This window comes from Somniosus microcephalus, chromosome 6 (genome assembly GCF_052327205.1).
Source record: "Somniosus microcephalus isolate GS21.2 chromosome 6, FLI_Smic_1.0, whole genome shotgun sequence".
Taxonomy (NCBI): Eukaryota; Metazoa; Chordata; class Chondrichthyes; order Squaliformes; family Somniosidae; genus Somniosus; species Somniosus microcephalus.
In genome coordinates, this window is record NC_140992.1 from 145,244,642 (window position 1) to 145,262,333 (window position 17,692).

The following is a 17,692-nucleotide window of genomic DNA, read 5'->3' on the forward strand; positions in this document are numbered from 1 at the left end:
AAGAGCGCGGGCAAACACGATGACGTCACGCCGTTCATCACGTGATCCCACACCAGCGGGAAAAATGTGATGACGTCATGATGCCAGCCACGGGACCGCCCAAGCAGTCCTCATGGAGCCTCCGAACTGACTAGACCTGTATTCGTAGTTCTCTTGCAACTGTTTGTTAAACTCAACGGGCTAGATTTTCAGTTGCTTGCGCCAGCAGTTAGTGCCTTAAGAGAAGTGATTTTCGGGCGCTATGCGTGTAGCGCCCGGGCGCAGCGCAGTTTGCGCCCCGCCCCAAATTAAGTTGCCCGTTAGCGCCGGCGCAAAGTTTAGCGGCCGCCCGGATGCGCGCGCAGAAAATGACGTCACATCCTCGTGCAACGCCCTTTGGCCGCTCCGAATCCAAACTTCAGTCGGACCGCCCCATTGTGCGGCTGGCGTCCAGAGCGTTTGTAAAATGGAACGCAACACACCCTGGGGAGCGCAAATTAAAGGGCACTCCTCCTGCACTATAAAAGGCAGTCTGCATGTGTTGTGTGCAAGGATCCAGTGTGTTGTTGCTGTGAACGGTGTATTTATGTTTCCCACCACCACCACCACCACCACCACCACCTCCTCCTCCTCCTCCTCCTCCTCCTCCTCCTCTCCCCCAGACTCTGCCTTTGAAAAAAAACACATGCACCCTTCCCCTTTAAGAGCTCACTGGCACCAGAGTGTCTGCCGTGCGCTGCGCCCGAGCTCGGGTGTTGCGCTCTGCACCGCCGGCTTAGCGCCTAAAGATAGTAGTGGAACGCCTCTTTTAGCGCTCCACCAACCTCTTAGGGCGAAGCCACTGAATTTCCGGCAACGGGGCGCTACTTTGGGGCGGGCGCTAACTTCGGGTGGGCGCTAAGGTTAGCGCCCCAAAACTGTCTATACTGAAAATCTAGCCCAACTAGTTTTACATTAAACATCGTTTGTTTGATCGCCTGAGTCGACCTCAGTCTCTTGATAGGAACTAAACATTCCTACACCACAATGTTTGCAAAATTTACCACAATGGTTTTGAAAATTTACCGCTATGTTTCAAGTTTAAAGTTTTACCATCTTAGTTGGCAATGAAAATGAGATGGATGCAAATGGCTGTTGAGTGATTCTAGAAGTTAAACCTCTGTTTTAACTTGGATTCCAGATTGAAACGCACCGGACAAGATGGCAGCAGAAACCACCTTTGATCGCTTCGTGAAAGTCATGGTGGCCATAATCTGTTTACCGTTCCTTCCATTGTGGTTTTGCTTTGTATGTAAGTATTGCTTTCACTAAATCTACCATCATTTCACTTCAGAAAGACATTGTAGGATAGAAATTCCAACCACAGAACCTCCCATAAAAATACAAATACTCACACAAGCACATACAAAATGCACACACATTATCACACATACACGTGCATGCACATACACTGATGCATACAAAACATATACATTATCACACATCACATTTTTACACACACACATGTAAAAGCACATAAATGTATGCACATGAATTCATTTCTACACAAATATACTGTACATATGTATTCATATCCATGAAACATACATGCGCAAATTCACACAAATGCACTGTAGGCCAGTTAGCCTAACATCTGTCATTGGGAAAATGCTGGAATCCATTATTAAGGAAGTAATAGCAGGACATTTGGAAAATCATAATATAATCAAGCAGAGTCAACATGGTTTTATGAAAGGGAAATCGTGTTTGACAAATTTACTCGAGTTCTTTGAGGATATAATGAGCAGAGTGGATAAAGGGGAACCAGTATATGTAGTGGATATGGATTTCCAGAAGGCATTCGACAAGGTGCCACATAAAATGTTACTGCACAAGATATGAGCTCACGGGGTTGTGGGTAATACATTAACATGGATAGAGGATTGGCTAACTAACAGAAAACAGAGAGTCGGGGCAAACTATAACTAGTGGGGTGCCACAGGGATCAGTGCTGGGGCCTCAACTATTTGCAATCTGTATTAATGATTTGGATGAAGGGACCGAGTGTACTCTAATCAAATTTGCTGATGATACAATGATAGCACATTGTGAGGAGGACACAGGCTGGATTTTAATTTAGGGGCGGGTTGGGGTCGTGTAACCCGCATTTCGTGTTATCCACATGAATCTAAATCGATGTGGGAGATTGATGCGATTTTAACTCAATTGACCAATTGAGTTCCAGCGTGTGGGAACCCAGGGCAAATGAGTTTTTCCAGTCTGAAAGTCACCGCCGATGATGTCATCATTGCTGCTGCTGCATTTAAGGTCTGCAACAAGCCTTGCTTCTTCTGCAGACTGCCAACCTTTTGGCCTTTGCTGCTACAGAGACCTGGAGGCAGAATGGCCAGTGAAAGACCTCGGCCTGCTCCAAGATTTGACGACGTTGCCCTGCAGGCGTTAGTGGAGGGAGCAAGAGCTCATAAGGAGGTGCTCTTCCCTTCTTCAGGGAGGAAGAAGCCTCCCCAGCAGACCAAGGCTGTGTGGCTGCAAGTGGCAGAGGAGGTCAACTCCTTATCGGTAACCCACAGAACCTGGACACAGTGCAGGAAAAGATTTCATGACCTTCAGCGCACTGGAAAAGTGAGTATAATTTCGCATCACCCTCAATCTGATCCCCATTGCCTTTCCTCACCAGCACTCAGCTTTAGCAGTCTCTTCCTCCACATCCCACTTGACACTGACATCCATGCACCCTTACCCATTCCCCCTCTCTCTATGGTTACATTCACCAAATTATTCAACTATGCAGCTCTCACACTCCCTATCACTTTGATGCTATGAAAACAACTGACAACACACAGGGAGGGCCCTTGGTCTTGCCACCTCACTCCATCTTTGTCTCCTTCTAAGCATCTATGCTATGGACTCTCTACACTCACTCCTTCATTCTCACTCAAACTCCACTTGTCTCCCTCATTGCAGGAAAAGAGAGCTCACAATAAAAGGGAAAGAGTGAGGACAGGAGGAGGGCCAGCTCACCCCCTGGGAGGATGCGGTCCTGGAGATCGTGGGAGTGGAGGACGATGCGCAAGTGGGGGACGGACAGTTGGGTGCATCACAGCAAGCTGGTGACAGAATAGTTTTCCATCTCTCTCATTGACATTACATGAGTCGCTGATAATGATTCTGAAGCTCTAACAGATGGACTAATGATCATCTGCAATATGCAATGTGCATGTAACCTTGGCATCACATGTCTGACTCTTTCCTTTACTCCCCCACAGGACCATCGCAAGCACCCGTCCACACTAGCCAGGAGGAAGAGCCTGAACATCAAGACTCCTCAGAGGAAGCTGCAACCTCTGAGGGCGCAGAATCAGCAGAATTCAGCGCACCCAGCACCAGCGCGGACACTCACACCTCGGTGGGACCTTCGGGACATAGAGTAGTGTTGTCACCTGCTGTATCACAGCTCACAAGTGAGCATCAGCAGATTGTGGAGACAGGGACAGCAGTGGAGAGTCCTAGTCGGAGGGCGCAGGACTCTGCCAGCTCGGCTCAGCTGCATGTCGACCCTCTGCCTCTGGGTCCATCCATAAGATCAGCGATGCTGGAACTCCAGGAACGGATGCAGGAGTCTCTGGCAGGTTTAAATAGAAACATAGAAGATAGGAGCAGGAGTAGGCCATTCGGCCCCTCGAGCCTGCTCCGCCATTCAATGTGATCATGGCTGATCATCCAATTTCAGTACCTGGTCCCTGCTTTCTCCCCATACCCCTTGATCCCTTTAGCCTTAAGAAATATATCCAACTCCTTCTTGAATATATTTAATGAATTGGCCTCTACTGCCTTCTGTGGTAGAGAATTCCACAGGTTCACCACTCTCTGGGTGAAGAAATTCCTCCTAATTTCTGTCCTAAATGGCCTACCCCTTATCCTTAGACTGTGACCCCTGGTTCTGGACTCCCCGACCATCGGGAACATCCTCCCTGCATCTAGTCTGTCCAGTCCTGTCAGAATTTTATAACTATCAATAAGATCCCCTCTCATTCTTCTAAACTCCAGCAAGTACAAGCCCAATCGTCCCAATCTCTCCTCATACGTCATTCCTGCCATCCCAGGTATCAGCCTGGTGAATCTTCGCTGAACTCCTTCCATGGCAAGAACATCCTTCCTCAGATAAGGCGACCAAAACTGCACACAGCACTCAAGATGTGGCCTCACCAAGGCCCTGCACAACTGCAGCAAGACATCCTTGTTCCTGTACTCAAACCCTCTCGCTATGAAGGCCAACATAGTGGATTGGCGGTTAGGATCAGATCAGCCATGATCTTATTGAATGGCGGAGCAGGCTCGAGGGGCCGATTGGCCTACTCCTGCTCCTATTTCTTATGTTCTTATGTTCTTATACAATTTGCCTTCTTAACCGCCTGCTGCACCTACATGCTTACCTTCAGCGACTGGTGCACAAGGACACCCAGGTCTCGTTGCACTTCCCCTCCTCCCAATCTATTGCCATTCAGATAATAGTCTGCCTTCCTGTTTTTGCCACCAAAGTGGATGACCTCACATTTATCCACGTAATATTGCATCTGCCATGTTTTTGCCCAATCACCCAACCTATCCAAATCATCCTGGAGTTTCTCAGCATCCTCCTCACAGCACACATGCCCACCCAGCTTTGTGTCGTCTGCAAATTTGGAGATATTACATCTAGTTCCCTTGTCTAGATCATTAATATATATTGTGAATAGCTGGGGTCCAAGGACCGATCCCTGCGGTACCCCACTAGTCACTGCCTGCCACTTGGAAAAAGACCCGTTTATTCCAACTCTTTGCTTTCTGTCTGCCAACCAGTTCTCTATCCAAGTCAATACCTTGCCCCCAATCCCATGTGCCTTAACTTTACATGCTAATCTCTTATGCGGGACCTTATCAAATGCCTTCTGAAAGTCCAAATACACCACATCCACTCGTTCTCCCTTATCTATTTTACCAGTTACATCCTCAAAAAATTCCAGTAGATTAGTCAAGCATGATTTACCTTTTGTAAATCCATGTTGACTTTGTCCGATCCTGTCACTGTTTTCCAAGTGCTCTGCTATTACATCTTTTACAATGGACTCAAGCATTTTCCCCACTACCGGTGTCAGGCTTACCGGTCTGTAATTCCCCGTTTTCTCTCTACTGCCGTTTTTGAATAGTGGGGTAGCATTAGCTACCCTCCAATCCATGGGTACTGTTCCAGATTCCATCGAATGTTGGAAGATGATCAGCAATGCATCTACTATTTCTAGGGGCACTTCCTTAATTACCCTAGGATGTAGATTATCAGGCCCTGGGGATTTATCAGCCTTCAATCCCATCAATTTCCCTAACACCATTTCCCTACAACTACTGATTTCTTTCAGTTCCTCCCTTTCATCAGTCCCTATGTTCCCCGACATCTCTGGGAAGTTATTTGTGTCCTCCTTTGTGAAGACAGAACCAAAATATGTATTTAATTGGTCTGCCATTTCTTTGTTCCCCATTATAAATTTCCCTGATTCTGACAGCACGGCACCTACGCTTGACTTCACCAATCCTTTTCTCTTCACATATCTATAAAAGCTTTTACAGTCAGTTTTTATGTTCCTTGCAAGCTTACTCTCATATTCAATTTTCCCCTTCTTAATTAATCCCTTTGTCCTCCTTTGTTGAATCCTAAACTGCTCCCAATCCTCAGGTTTGCTTCTTTTTCTGGCCAATTTATATGTCCTCTCCTTGGATCTTATGCTATCCCTAATTTCCCTTGTTAGCCATGGTTGAGTCACCTTTTTTTTTATGCCAAACTGGGATGAACAAATTCTGTAGTTCATCCATGCGGTCTTTGAATATTTGTCATTGCCTATCCACCGTCAACCCTTTGAGTGACATTCCCCAATCAATTCTACCCAACTCGCACCTCAGACCATCGTAGTTTCCTTTATTTAAATTCATGACCCTAGTCTCTGAGTCAACTACTTCATTCTCCATCTTAATGAAGAATTCGATCATATTATGATCGCTCCGACCCAAGGGGCCTCGTACAACAAGATTACTATTAATCCTTTCTCGTTACATAATACCCAGTCTGAGATGGCCTGATCTCTGGTTGGTTCCTCGACATATTGGTCCAGGAAACCATCCCGTAAACACTCCAGGAATTCCTCCTCCACAGTATTGTTACTAATTTGGTTAACCCAATCTATATGTAGATTAAAGTCACCCACTGCTGTGCCCTTATTGCACGCTTCTCTAATTTCCCTTTTACTGCCATCCCCAGCCTCCGCATTACTGTTTGGAGGTCTATATACCACTCCCACTAACATTTTCTGCCCCTTAGTTTTTCTCAGTTCTACCCATACAGATTCCACATCATCAGAGCTAATATCCTTCCTTATAATTGTGTTAATCCCTTCTTTAACCAGCAATGCTACCCCACCTCCCTTTTGTTTTGCCTATCTTTCCTGAATATTGAATACCCCCGGATGTTGAGTTCTCAGCCTTGGCCACCCTGGAGCCATGTTTCCGTAATCCCAATCAAATCATATTCGTTTACCTCTATTTGCGCAGCTAATTCATCCACCTTATTACGAATGCTCCTCGCATTAAGACACAAGACCTTCAAGCTTGTTTTTTTAACGATCTTAGACCTATTAGAATGATTATTTACTGTGGCCATGTTTGATTTAAACCGTTGATTTCTCTGACTGCCACTTTTGTTTTTCTCCTTCCTATCTTTTGTTTTTATCCTTGTTTCCCTTTCCCCTGTCCCCCTGCTCAGGTTCCCAACCCCCTGCCATTTTAGTTTAAACGATTCCCCAAAGCACTAGCAAACACTCCCCCTAGGACATCAGTCCCGGCCCTGCCCAGGTGCAAATCGTTCGGTTTGAACTGGTCCCACCACCCCAGAACCGGTTCAAATGTCCCAGGAATTTGAATCCCTCCCCCTCGCACCATTCCTCTAGCCACGTATTCATCTGAAATATCCTTCTATTTCTACTCTGACTTTTGTCTCCAGGGTCGCTGCGATTGTGGAGCGAATGGAGGAGTCCATAGCGAACATGAGCAGAGCCTTTGTGGAGTCATTGGCGCATGGACGCATCACCATGGAAAAGATGGCAACCTCCATGGAGGTGATAAGTCGCCAGAGTGCAGAAAAGATGGTGAGTGTTCAGAATAGAATGACATCTCTGGAGGAGCGATGGGCATCTATGGAACAGAGAAACCAGACCTTCATGGAAGTCCTTCTGAGTAGGATTGCCAGTGCAGATACGAGTCCCCATGGCCCCCCTGATGTGCAGCAAGGTGCTCTCAAACCACTTGCAAGCGCTGAGGGGGACCTGACCCATGAGAGGGAAGTTGGTGACAGACATCAAGGAAGTGAGGGCTCCTCTCCAAGCGCTCACACTTCCATGCCACTGCAGAGCCCCACCAGAGTCCACACCCGACTGAGATCAGCGTCTCAACTTTTGCACAGCCGCAAGAGCAACAGACTGTTGTCGAGCCCTCACAGGTTTGCCACCCCAGAGGACGCCCGCCAAAGGTGTCGAGACAGGAGCTGCAGGAATGTGAGCAAGGGGCCTCCACATCTGCTGTAGCCACAGGGGAAGCACCAAGTAGGAGCACGCATAAGAGAAAGATACTGCACAAATAGTCACAAGGCTAGTCACTTGTGTGAAATTTGATGTTTTATGTGAAAAAGCCATCAGATGAATAATGTAAATAAAAAATCTGATGGCTACTGCTGCAGTTGTGGCGTGTGTCATTTTGCGAATAGGTCTTTCACGTTGAGGGCTTAGGATTACTTGCAATTGTCAGTATGGTGGTCAAATTGCTAGGAATCTGCTGGTCCTTGGCCATTGTCGATGCTCAGGTAAGAAGCTGCGAGGCAAAAGTACTTGATTGGCTAGGCTAAGCAAATCTGGCCAAGATGAGTGCATTCCTTGCATCCCAGGCAGCAATGTGGTCGTGCGCTGGCGCCTTCTGGCCTGTGCAGCTTCAGGTGGGTGAGCAGCAGCATAGCGCTCCTGCTGTTGCTGCTGCTGCTGTTGGTGGTGCAGTTGTTCATGGTTCTGCTGCTGCCACGGCTGGTCTTCGTCCTCATCTGATGTCCAGGAGGAAAGGAAATAAATGACTCCCATGCTTCTGGTATATGCCTCAGTTGAGGAAAAGCTCAGTGAAGGTGGCGAGAGGGGTTTCCCAGGAGGTCACACTGGAAATGGGTGTCAGGCTCCAAACTTCCACAGATATGGTTATGCCTTCTAAAGGTTCCCCCAGACCTGAGACTACAAAGTCCTGCCACCTGCAAATGATGGCTGATCAAATCTCCTCTTTAATAGTTGACCTGCAGCTGATAGTTAGCAATCCAATTGTGCTCCCGCCAGGTTTCACCGTCGTGTTTCAGAACAGGCGTGTTTCATGTGGGGAAAGGGTTAAAATCACAAAGGCCTTTCAAAATGGCATTATAGAGGCAATTTAATGTCTGTTAAGGGCCTTAATGGCCTATCCCGCCTCTTGGAGGAGACGGGACCATTAGACACGAATTAATGAAAATTGCTTGGAGGCGGGGTTGGGCCCGCCCGACAGTTTTTGCAATTTTAACCCCCCACACGCCTCCAATCCCGCCTCCACGGCCCAATGAAAATCCAGCCCAAAGCGTCTGCAAAGAGTTATAGATAGGTTATAAGTGAGTGAGCAAAAATTTGGCAGATGGAGTATAATTTTTTTTAAATTTGTTTATGGAATGTGGGCATTGCAGGCAAGGCCAACATTTATTGCCCATCGCTAATTGCCCTTGGGAAGGTGCTGGGGAGCCGCCCTCTTCAACTGCTGCAGTCCATGTGGTGAAGGTACTCCCACAGTGCTGTCAGGTAGGGAGTTCCAGGATTTTGACCCAGCGATGATGAAGAATTGGCGATATATTTCCAAGTCAGGATAGTGTGTGACTTGGAGGGGAACTTGGAGGTGGTGGTGTTCTCATGCTCCTACTGCCTTTGTCCTTCTAGGTGGAAGAGGTCGTGGGTTTGGGAGCTGTTGCCAAAGAAGCCTTGGTGAGTTGCTGCAGTGCATCTTGTAGATGGTACACACTGCAGCCACGGCACGCTGGTGGTGGAGGGAGTGAATGTTTAAGATGTTGGATGGAGTTCCAATCAAGTGAGCTGCTGTGTCCTGGATGGTGTTGAACTTCTTGAGTGTTGTTGGAGCTGCACTCATCCAGGCAAGTGGAGAGTATTCCATCACACTCCTTACTTGGCTTTGGGGAGTCAGGGGGTGAGACACTCCCCGCAGAATGGCTAGCCTCTGACCTGCTCTTGTTGCCACAGTATTTATGTGGCTGATCCAGTTAAGTTTATGGTCAATGGTGATGCCCAGGATGTTGATGGTGGGGGATTCAGCAATGGTAATGCCATTGAATGTCAAGGGGCGGGGGTTAGATTCTCGCTTGTTGGAGATAGTAATTGCCTGGCACTCCTGTAGCGCAAATGTTACCTGCCACTTATCAGCCCAAGCCTGTATGTCGTCCAGATCTTGTTGCATGCAGACATGGACTGCTTCATTATCTGAGGAGTTGTGAATGGCATTGAACACTGCACAGTCATCAGCGAACATCCCCATTTCTGACCTTAGGTTGGAGGGAAGTTCATTGATTGGACAAAGTAAATTGGTGAAGGTAGACTAGAGGAAGAGTTCTTAGAGTATACGGGATGGTTTCTTGGAACAATATGTTGTGGAACCAACCAGGGAGAAGACTATTTTAGATCTGGTAATGTGTAATGAGGCTGGATTAATTAATGGTCTTGAAGTGAAGGATCCTCTTGGGAAGAGTGATCATAGCATGGTAGAATTTCAAATTCAGATTCAGGGTGAGAAAGCTAGGTCTCAAACTAGTGTCCTGAAAGTAAGCAAAGGTAATTACAAAGGTATGAAGGCAGACTTGGTTAAAGTGGACTGGGAAAATATATTACAGGGTAAGACTGTAGAAAAGTAGTGGCAAACATTTAAGAAGATATTTCATAACTCTCAGCAAAGATATATTCCAGTGAGAAAGAAAGAATCTAAGAGAAGGATGAACCATCCGTGGCTAACTAAGGAAGTAAAGAATGGTATCAAATTGAAAACAAAAGCATACAAAGTTGCGAAGAATAGTGAAAGGCCAGAGGATTGGGAAATTTAAAAAAACCAACAACGGACGACTAAAAATATGATAGAGAGAGAAGATAGCTTATGAGAGTAAGCTAGCAAGAAATATAAAAACAGACAGTAAGAGCTTCTACAGGTAAATAAAAAGGAAGAGTGTAACTAAAGTAAATGTTGGTCACCTAGAGGATGAGTCTGGGGAATTAATAATGGGAAACAGAAAACTGGCGGAGACTTTGAACAAATATTTTGTATCGGTCTTCACGGTAGAAGACACTAAAAGCATCCCAATAATGGATAATCAAGGGGTTATTGGGGTGGGGGGGAACTTAAAACAATCACTATCACTAGAGAGAAAGTACTAGGCGAACTAATGGGACTAAAGGTGGACAACTCAACTGGACCCGATGGCCTGCATCCTTGAGTCTAAAAAGAGGTGGCTGCAGAGATAATGGATGCATTGGTTATAATCTACCAAAATTCCCTGGATTCTGGAGAGGTTCCAGCAGACTGGAAAACCGCAAATGTAATGCCCCTATTTAAGAAAGGATGTAGACAGAAAGCAGGCAACTATCGACCAGTTCGCCTAACATCTGTCATTGGGAAAATGCTGGAGTCCATCATTAAGGAAGTGGTAGCAGGACATTTTGAAAATCATAATATAGTCAAGCAGAGTCAGCATGGTTTTAGGAAAGGGAAATCATGTTTGACAAATTTGCTGGAATTCTTTGAGGATGTAATGAGCAGGGTGGATAAAGGGGAACCAGTAGATGGGGAACCACCTGCACTGTGGGGTTTCTGTGATTCTGTGATTCTGTGATGTCATGCATTTGCATTTCCAGAAGGCATCCGATAAGGTGCCACATAAAAGGTTAATACACAAGATAAGAGCTCACGGGGTTGGGGGTAATATATTAACATCGATAGAGAATTGGCTAACTGACAGAAAACAGAGAGTCGGGATAAATGGGTCATTTTCAGGTTGGCAAACTGTAACTAGTTGGGTGCCGCAGGGATCAGTGCTGGGGCCTCAACTATTTACAATCTATATTGATGACTTGGATGAAGGAACTGAGTTTAATGTTGCCAAATTTGCTGATGATACAAAGATAGGTGGGAAAGCAAATTGTGTGGAGGATGCAAAGAATCTCCAAAGGGATATAGATAGACTAACTGAGTGGGCAAACATCTGGCAGATGGAGTTTAATGTGGGAAAATGTGAGGTTATCCACTTTGGTAAGAAAAATAAAAAAGCAAATTATTATTTAAATGGAGAGAGATTACAAAATGCTGAGGTACAGAGGGATCTGGGTGTCCTTGTACATGAATCACAAAAAGTTAGCATGCAGGTACAGCAAGTAATTAGGAAGAAAAATGGAATGTTGGGCTTTATTGCAAAGGCAATGGAGTATAAAAATAGGGAAGTCCTGTTATAACTGTACAGGGCATTAGTGAGACCACACCTGGGGTACTGTGTACAGTTTTGGTCTCCTTATTTAATGAAGGATATATTTGTTTGGAAGCAGTTCAGAGAAGGTTCATGAGGTTGATTCCGAAGATGAAGGGATTTTCTTATGAAGAAAGGTTGAGCAGGTTGGGACTATACTCATTGGAGAATAGAAGAATGAGAGGTGATCTTATTGAAGCATATAATATTCTGAAGGGGCTTGACAGAGTAGATGCAGAGAGGATGTTTTCCCTCGTGGGGGAATCTAGATCTAGGGGGCATAATTTCAGAATAAGGGACACCCTTTTAAATCAGAAATGAGGAGGGATTTCTTCTCTCAGAGGGTTGTGAATCTTTGGAATTCTCTTCCCCAGAGAGCTGTGGAGGCTGGGTCATTGAATATATTTAAGGTGGAGATAGACAGATTTTTCAATGATAAGGGAATCAAGGGTTATGGGGAGCGGGCAGAGAAGTGGAGTTGAGGCCAAGATCAGATCGGCCATGATCTTATTAAATGGCGGAGCAGGCTCGAGGGGCCAACTGACCTACTCCTGCTCCTACGTCTTATGTATGAAGCAGCTGAAGATGGTTGGGCCTAGGACACTGCCCTGAGGAACTCCTGCAGCGATGTCCTGGGGCTGTGATGATTGACCTTCAACCACCACAACCATCTTCCTTTGTGCTAGGTATGGCTCCAACCAGTGGAGAGTTTTCCCCCTGGTTCCCATTGACTTCCCACTGATTTTACTAGGGCTCCTTGATGCCACACTCGGTCAAATGCTGCCTTGATGTCAAGGGCAGTCACTCTCACCTCATCTCTGGAATTCAGCTCCTTTGTCCATATTTGGACCAAGGCTGTAATGAGGTCGGGAGCTGAGTGGTCTTGGCGGAACCCAAACTGGGCATCAGTGAGCAGGTTATTGGTGAGTAAGTGCCGCTTGATAGCACTGTTGATGACACCGTCCTGTAAGGGGTGGTGTGTGTGGTCAGCTTTGCCTCTGACTCCTGAGTGCTTTGAATCGCTCCCACTCCCTTGGTTCTAGACCTGGACTTATTTGGGGGTTGTCATGAAATTGCAGCAAACAACTGAATTTGATACAAGAACTTTGGTTTTTATTTGAGACAAGAAAATATACACAACACAATATTCTTATTACTCTAAAAGGGGGATCACTTTGGAATATGCGAGGGAGAATGACAATAGACAAAATACTTCACCCCTCACAATCCCACTACACTAACTAGGTTGGATTCCAGAGGACCAGGGAAATGCTCACCAAACGACTTTCTTGACAGTTGTAGAGGTTCGCGATTTCGGGATTCTCTTTAGGTGTGGCGGTTGGGGCCTGCCATACCCCGGACGTGGTGGAAGACTTCACCTGCATTGGGTTTTCAGTCTTCGCGTGTCCGCTGATGCGGTCGGGTGTGTATTTGGATTTATCTGGTAAGTACCCAATTTCCTTTGGTTAGGTATAAGGTTTAGAGTCTTTTGCATTAAATCTTACCCAGGGGTAAGTCAGGCTAGCTTGTAGAGTGGAAACAAACTTGTGAATCTTCGGTTTCTTCCAGGTTGGTTTCTTGTTGGTCGCGGTGGCCCAATATTACCTAGTTGTTGGTAATATCGTTGGTTGTTTGTTTCTTGGGGCCCTTGGTTGCCGCGATTCCTTTTCCTTTTCCTCAAGTCTCCGATTCTCCGACTGCTGTGATGATGAATGTTCGATGATGCTGGATGAACTGCCTGAACCGAACTGAACTGAACTGTTTTCTGTGTAAAAGCAGGCCTCAATTATACTGTTTTGAGGCCTTGCTTATCTGCTTGCCAAATCTTCTCTGGCTCATTGTTAATTTTGGCGGGCTCGTTAATTTTAATAGTTTTAAAATACTTTATCGAGTTTCGGGCTGGTCCCATCTATCTTTAATTGACTTTTAACTAGATTCGGGATTGCTTCGAAATCAGTTTAAGTGTGTGAAGTTGTTTTGGAAATCTCTCTGAGTGGTTTTAAACTGTTGTTCGATTGTCTTCTCCTGCTGGGGTCAGGGTCTCTTTGCTGATTAGTGGCATGTACTGTATTATTCATGTTCTTGATGACCCTGTAGTTTTTTTTGGCAGGAACTGTCCTTCCGTAGGCCTATTGTCTTTATGTTGAATGACTGAGATGGTCCAGAACATTCCCAGACAATCAGGCCTTTGCCAATACTCAAACTGTTTGTACTACAGGGGCCCATCCCACCTCCTTTTGTCGCAGCCTTCCACAGGCCTGGACGTGCCTTTTAAAATAGCCAAAATCCTGTGGTTTTGACTTTAAGCCCCTTTTGGCCCAATATTCTTTCAAACAGTCCAAAATCTTTTCTTTCTTGGTTTGGGGGAATCTGTAGAATTTTGCGAACCTCACACTCCCCCCTGATACTTTAAACACTATAGTATCATCCTGGGTGAGCAAAATTTCTGATCCCCGGGAGCCAACCTTCTCCTGTATTACCTAAACTAAAAAACACAAAAACAAAACACTCTCCTGTTCCCCTTTAGGTGTAGTGTTTAACAGATATACAAGGTACGAAAGATTCGATTACACTCGCATCCAAGCACGGAGGGGTCCATCACCCCTGCACCACTCGGAAAAAATTACATACACATAGGAAAAATAATGACACACACACACTCATCAAACTTTATTTTTAATAACGGTCAAGGTTGGTTTTATACCTGGTCATAGACTTTATTTTTGTCCCATGCTCCCTCATGTTGAGAGTGGAGCATCCGGTCCCTTCCCTTGCACTTTGTGCACAAAAAGTAGAAAACTATACCGAACTGGCAAACCACTAAAATGTGTGAAGCCATTTGAATCCAAGAAGGGACCTCGATATTTTCAAAAATGTCCCACCAGGGTGGAACTACGATATCCAATATCTTGGCCCCTATCTCGACTGTCTTCTGCTCTAATGTATAGAAATGCTTCTGTGAGATGACCACTGCTTTTAATAGGGAGGTAAGGTGTTCTGGTAGAGGGGGAATTTCATAGCCGAAATGTGTTATGTAATTTTGCAGGCTGGTAATGCTTTCCCTGACAGTGAGGTGAACAGTTGAGGGTTCAGGGATGGGTACAATCCGTTCCTGGGCCACTTGAACTTCTGCCTCGGGTTTAAAACAGAAACTGCTGTCACTCACCGGACACCAGATGTACTGTCCATGCCGGTAGTGGGGCGCACTTGTGGTGACACAATAAGTCCCACCCCCTATGGGGAAACATGACTTTGTGCCATTACCTCCATGGTACAGTTCACAGGTTGTGCGCCAGCAGCTTTAAACCCGCACTGTGGTCTCGAATAGGCATTCAAGTGCTGGGGACACAGTATTATGTGTGCACCCCGGCTCCGGCACCCGGAGAGGTCTGTACCTGTCATAGCGTGCTCCCACTTTATGACATAAGGTGGGACCTCTGCGAAACGGACGTGTGCACCCCCTTGAATGATCCCAATGTTCTCCACCCTGTATACCAGTGCAGGTCGGGCTGTCCCACCCATGACCGGCATCCTCACTACTATCCCCATGATAGTGTGATTGGAACGTCCACAATCTATTGGGACAGGGTAGGCTTCAGAGGCTAGGCAGAGCTGACACGGGCTCAGCGAATTACTAAATGGGTGGAGGGCTGCGAGGTGCTTATTGCTAATCCAGGAGGGGACTAAACCTTGTTTTAAATCCTCCAGGTTACTGCGGCCCTCGCCCAACAACCATGCCCCGTATAGCACGCACACCTCATTCTGTGCAGCTTGACCCAAAGCATTCCTGTCCTCCCGTATGAGTGCATTTACTGTTTTAGCGTGTATTTCCAGCTCAGCTATTATCTCTTTTAAATGGACTGTCATAGCTTGGTCCTCATGTAGCTCTGAGCCTACCACTGTGTTTTCCTCTGTTAGGATTTTTCTTAACTGGGTCTTTAAACCATTTATCTGTATTTGTAACTCTATATCGTCTAGGCTATTTACTACTGAGGATCCTGTACTATAAGCAGTGAAAATATCATTCCAGGTCACCCTTCTTTGTCTCCCCGCGCCCATAGTATGCTCAGGATGTAAACTGTACAGTTTCACTTTGTCCACACTGGCAAAGTCGAATTCATAAAATTTCTTAAACATTTCCTTCAGCAGGGCTTGGTACAACCGTTCTGTCTCCTTAGGACACCACTCAGGTAAGTGCACCTCGGTCAGGTTCAGGATCACTGAGACCACTGCATAGTGTACCCCCTGGTACAGCAACTTGTCAGTTGGCACTAGGACTAAACCATTCCCTGGTCCCTTGGTGGTGGTAGGACACCTCTGTACTATAGTCCGTGATGTCGTGGTCGTGGGCAGGGCTTTTGGGGGCGGGTTACGAGTTCGGTGGCGTTGACTGGAATCGGGGAGTGTGGGATCGCGCACGCATGCAGGCTAGAAATCCTGCTCCATCCACTCCCCGGCATCTTGCCATTGTCTGTGGAAGATGATGGATACGCCTGCGGGGCAGACTTTCTCTGACCCCCAAATACAAACATAAATCCCCTGATCTGGCTCCCACCACTTGTCCCAGCACACACTCGCTGCCCCTCGGGTCCCTGTAATCGTCGGATGGGTATTGTTCCCCAATCGTTCCCAATCGACTGTGGGTTTCCTATGTCCTTGCTCAGCTTTCTGAGCCACCACCACCTATCCAAAGGAATCTGTCCCTTACATGTCAAACACACACGTTTCCCCACGGTGACGCTGACCCTTGTAGCAACGATCTGTACCCTGGGGCACGGGAGGGAGGCCTCCCCGTACGTGAACCCGGTCTGGCTGGAGTACTGAGTCGAGTTAGACCCCAGCCACCCTGGCCACCTTCCCTCATGGAAGTAGATGGCAAGCTCCTCCACACCCCGTTCGCCACCCCCTGCGGTAACGATTGGTGCTCTCTCTCCCGAGCACCCATAGATGTGGGAGTTCTCCACGTCTCCTCAGTCACTGATGCTCACCCCTACCAGGGCGAGCAGGAGCAGCACCTTTCTCATCCCGATTTCCTTTCTGTAGGGGCACATAAAACAGATAGTCATGCCCCGAGAAGGTTCTCTGGCCTGACACAGTTACCAAAATTTTCAAAACTTAAACTTATCGTAAACTAAAATTAGACTATTAAAATTCCAAAACCTACCAAACTGTAAAACACTCTTAAACTAAAAGCTATATACATCCGCTGCCCGTCTCCGGACGGCCAGGCGAATCCCTGTTAGGCTTCTGCCTTTTGTGGAATCTGGGCAGCTTGTACGCCTGGGCGTAAGGTGACCTGTGCCACCAGACCTGAAGAGTCCTTCTTAGAAGAACTGGGGTTTTTTCCGTTTCCCAACTGACTGGAGGAGTGTGCCCTCCTGTGTTGCAGCACACTACCCCCTTCTGTGTGGCTGCCGAGTCCCTGTCCTGTGGGTTCCCCACAGCCTGATGCCGCAGGCTGGGGACCCTTCTCTCTCTCTCTGTCCAATGCTACCTTTCCTGTGAGTCCCTCACCTTTGGAGGCTGGAGGCTGGGGATCCTGTCCTTGGACTGGTCCCTGACCTTGGTTTTACCCTTTCTGTTAAGGGTTCTCCTGGAGCTGAACCGTTTAAATTGATACTCGGGTGACCACGGTAGTTTAGGCTGTGGTATGCGAGGAGACCTTCTTAAGGCTCCGGCTACTGGGGGTGTACCTGAGTCCCACTTAATCGGTGGGAGGGCCTCTCCAGTCACACACGTCACTGCCCCCACCTTTGCGGTCTGTGAGTCTGCCACAGCTGCAGGCTGATGCTCTCTAGCTTTAGTGCGGTTCGCCCTTGCTGGCCATTCCCCACTCTCAGTTTTAAACAGTTTACACTGGTTAATGTGGAATCACTTTGTGCGGCGGGGCATCTTTATGGCATAGACCATGGGGCTCGCCTTATCCACAATGCTGTACGGCCCCATATACAATTGTTCGAAACTTCCCAACCGGAAAAAGTTCCTTACCATGACCTGATCCCCTATCTCCCACTCATGGTGCCTGTTGGGTTCTAGCAGCAGTCGGTTACTCCGGTGCTGTTTTCCCATGTTGCTAGCAGCCTGCCAGTGAATCTGTTTAAGGTGCTCAAATAGATTCCTGAC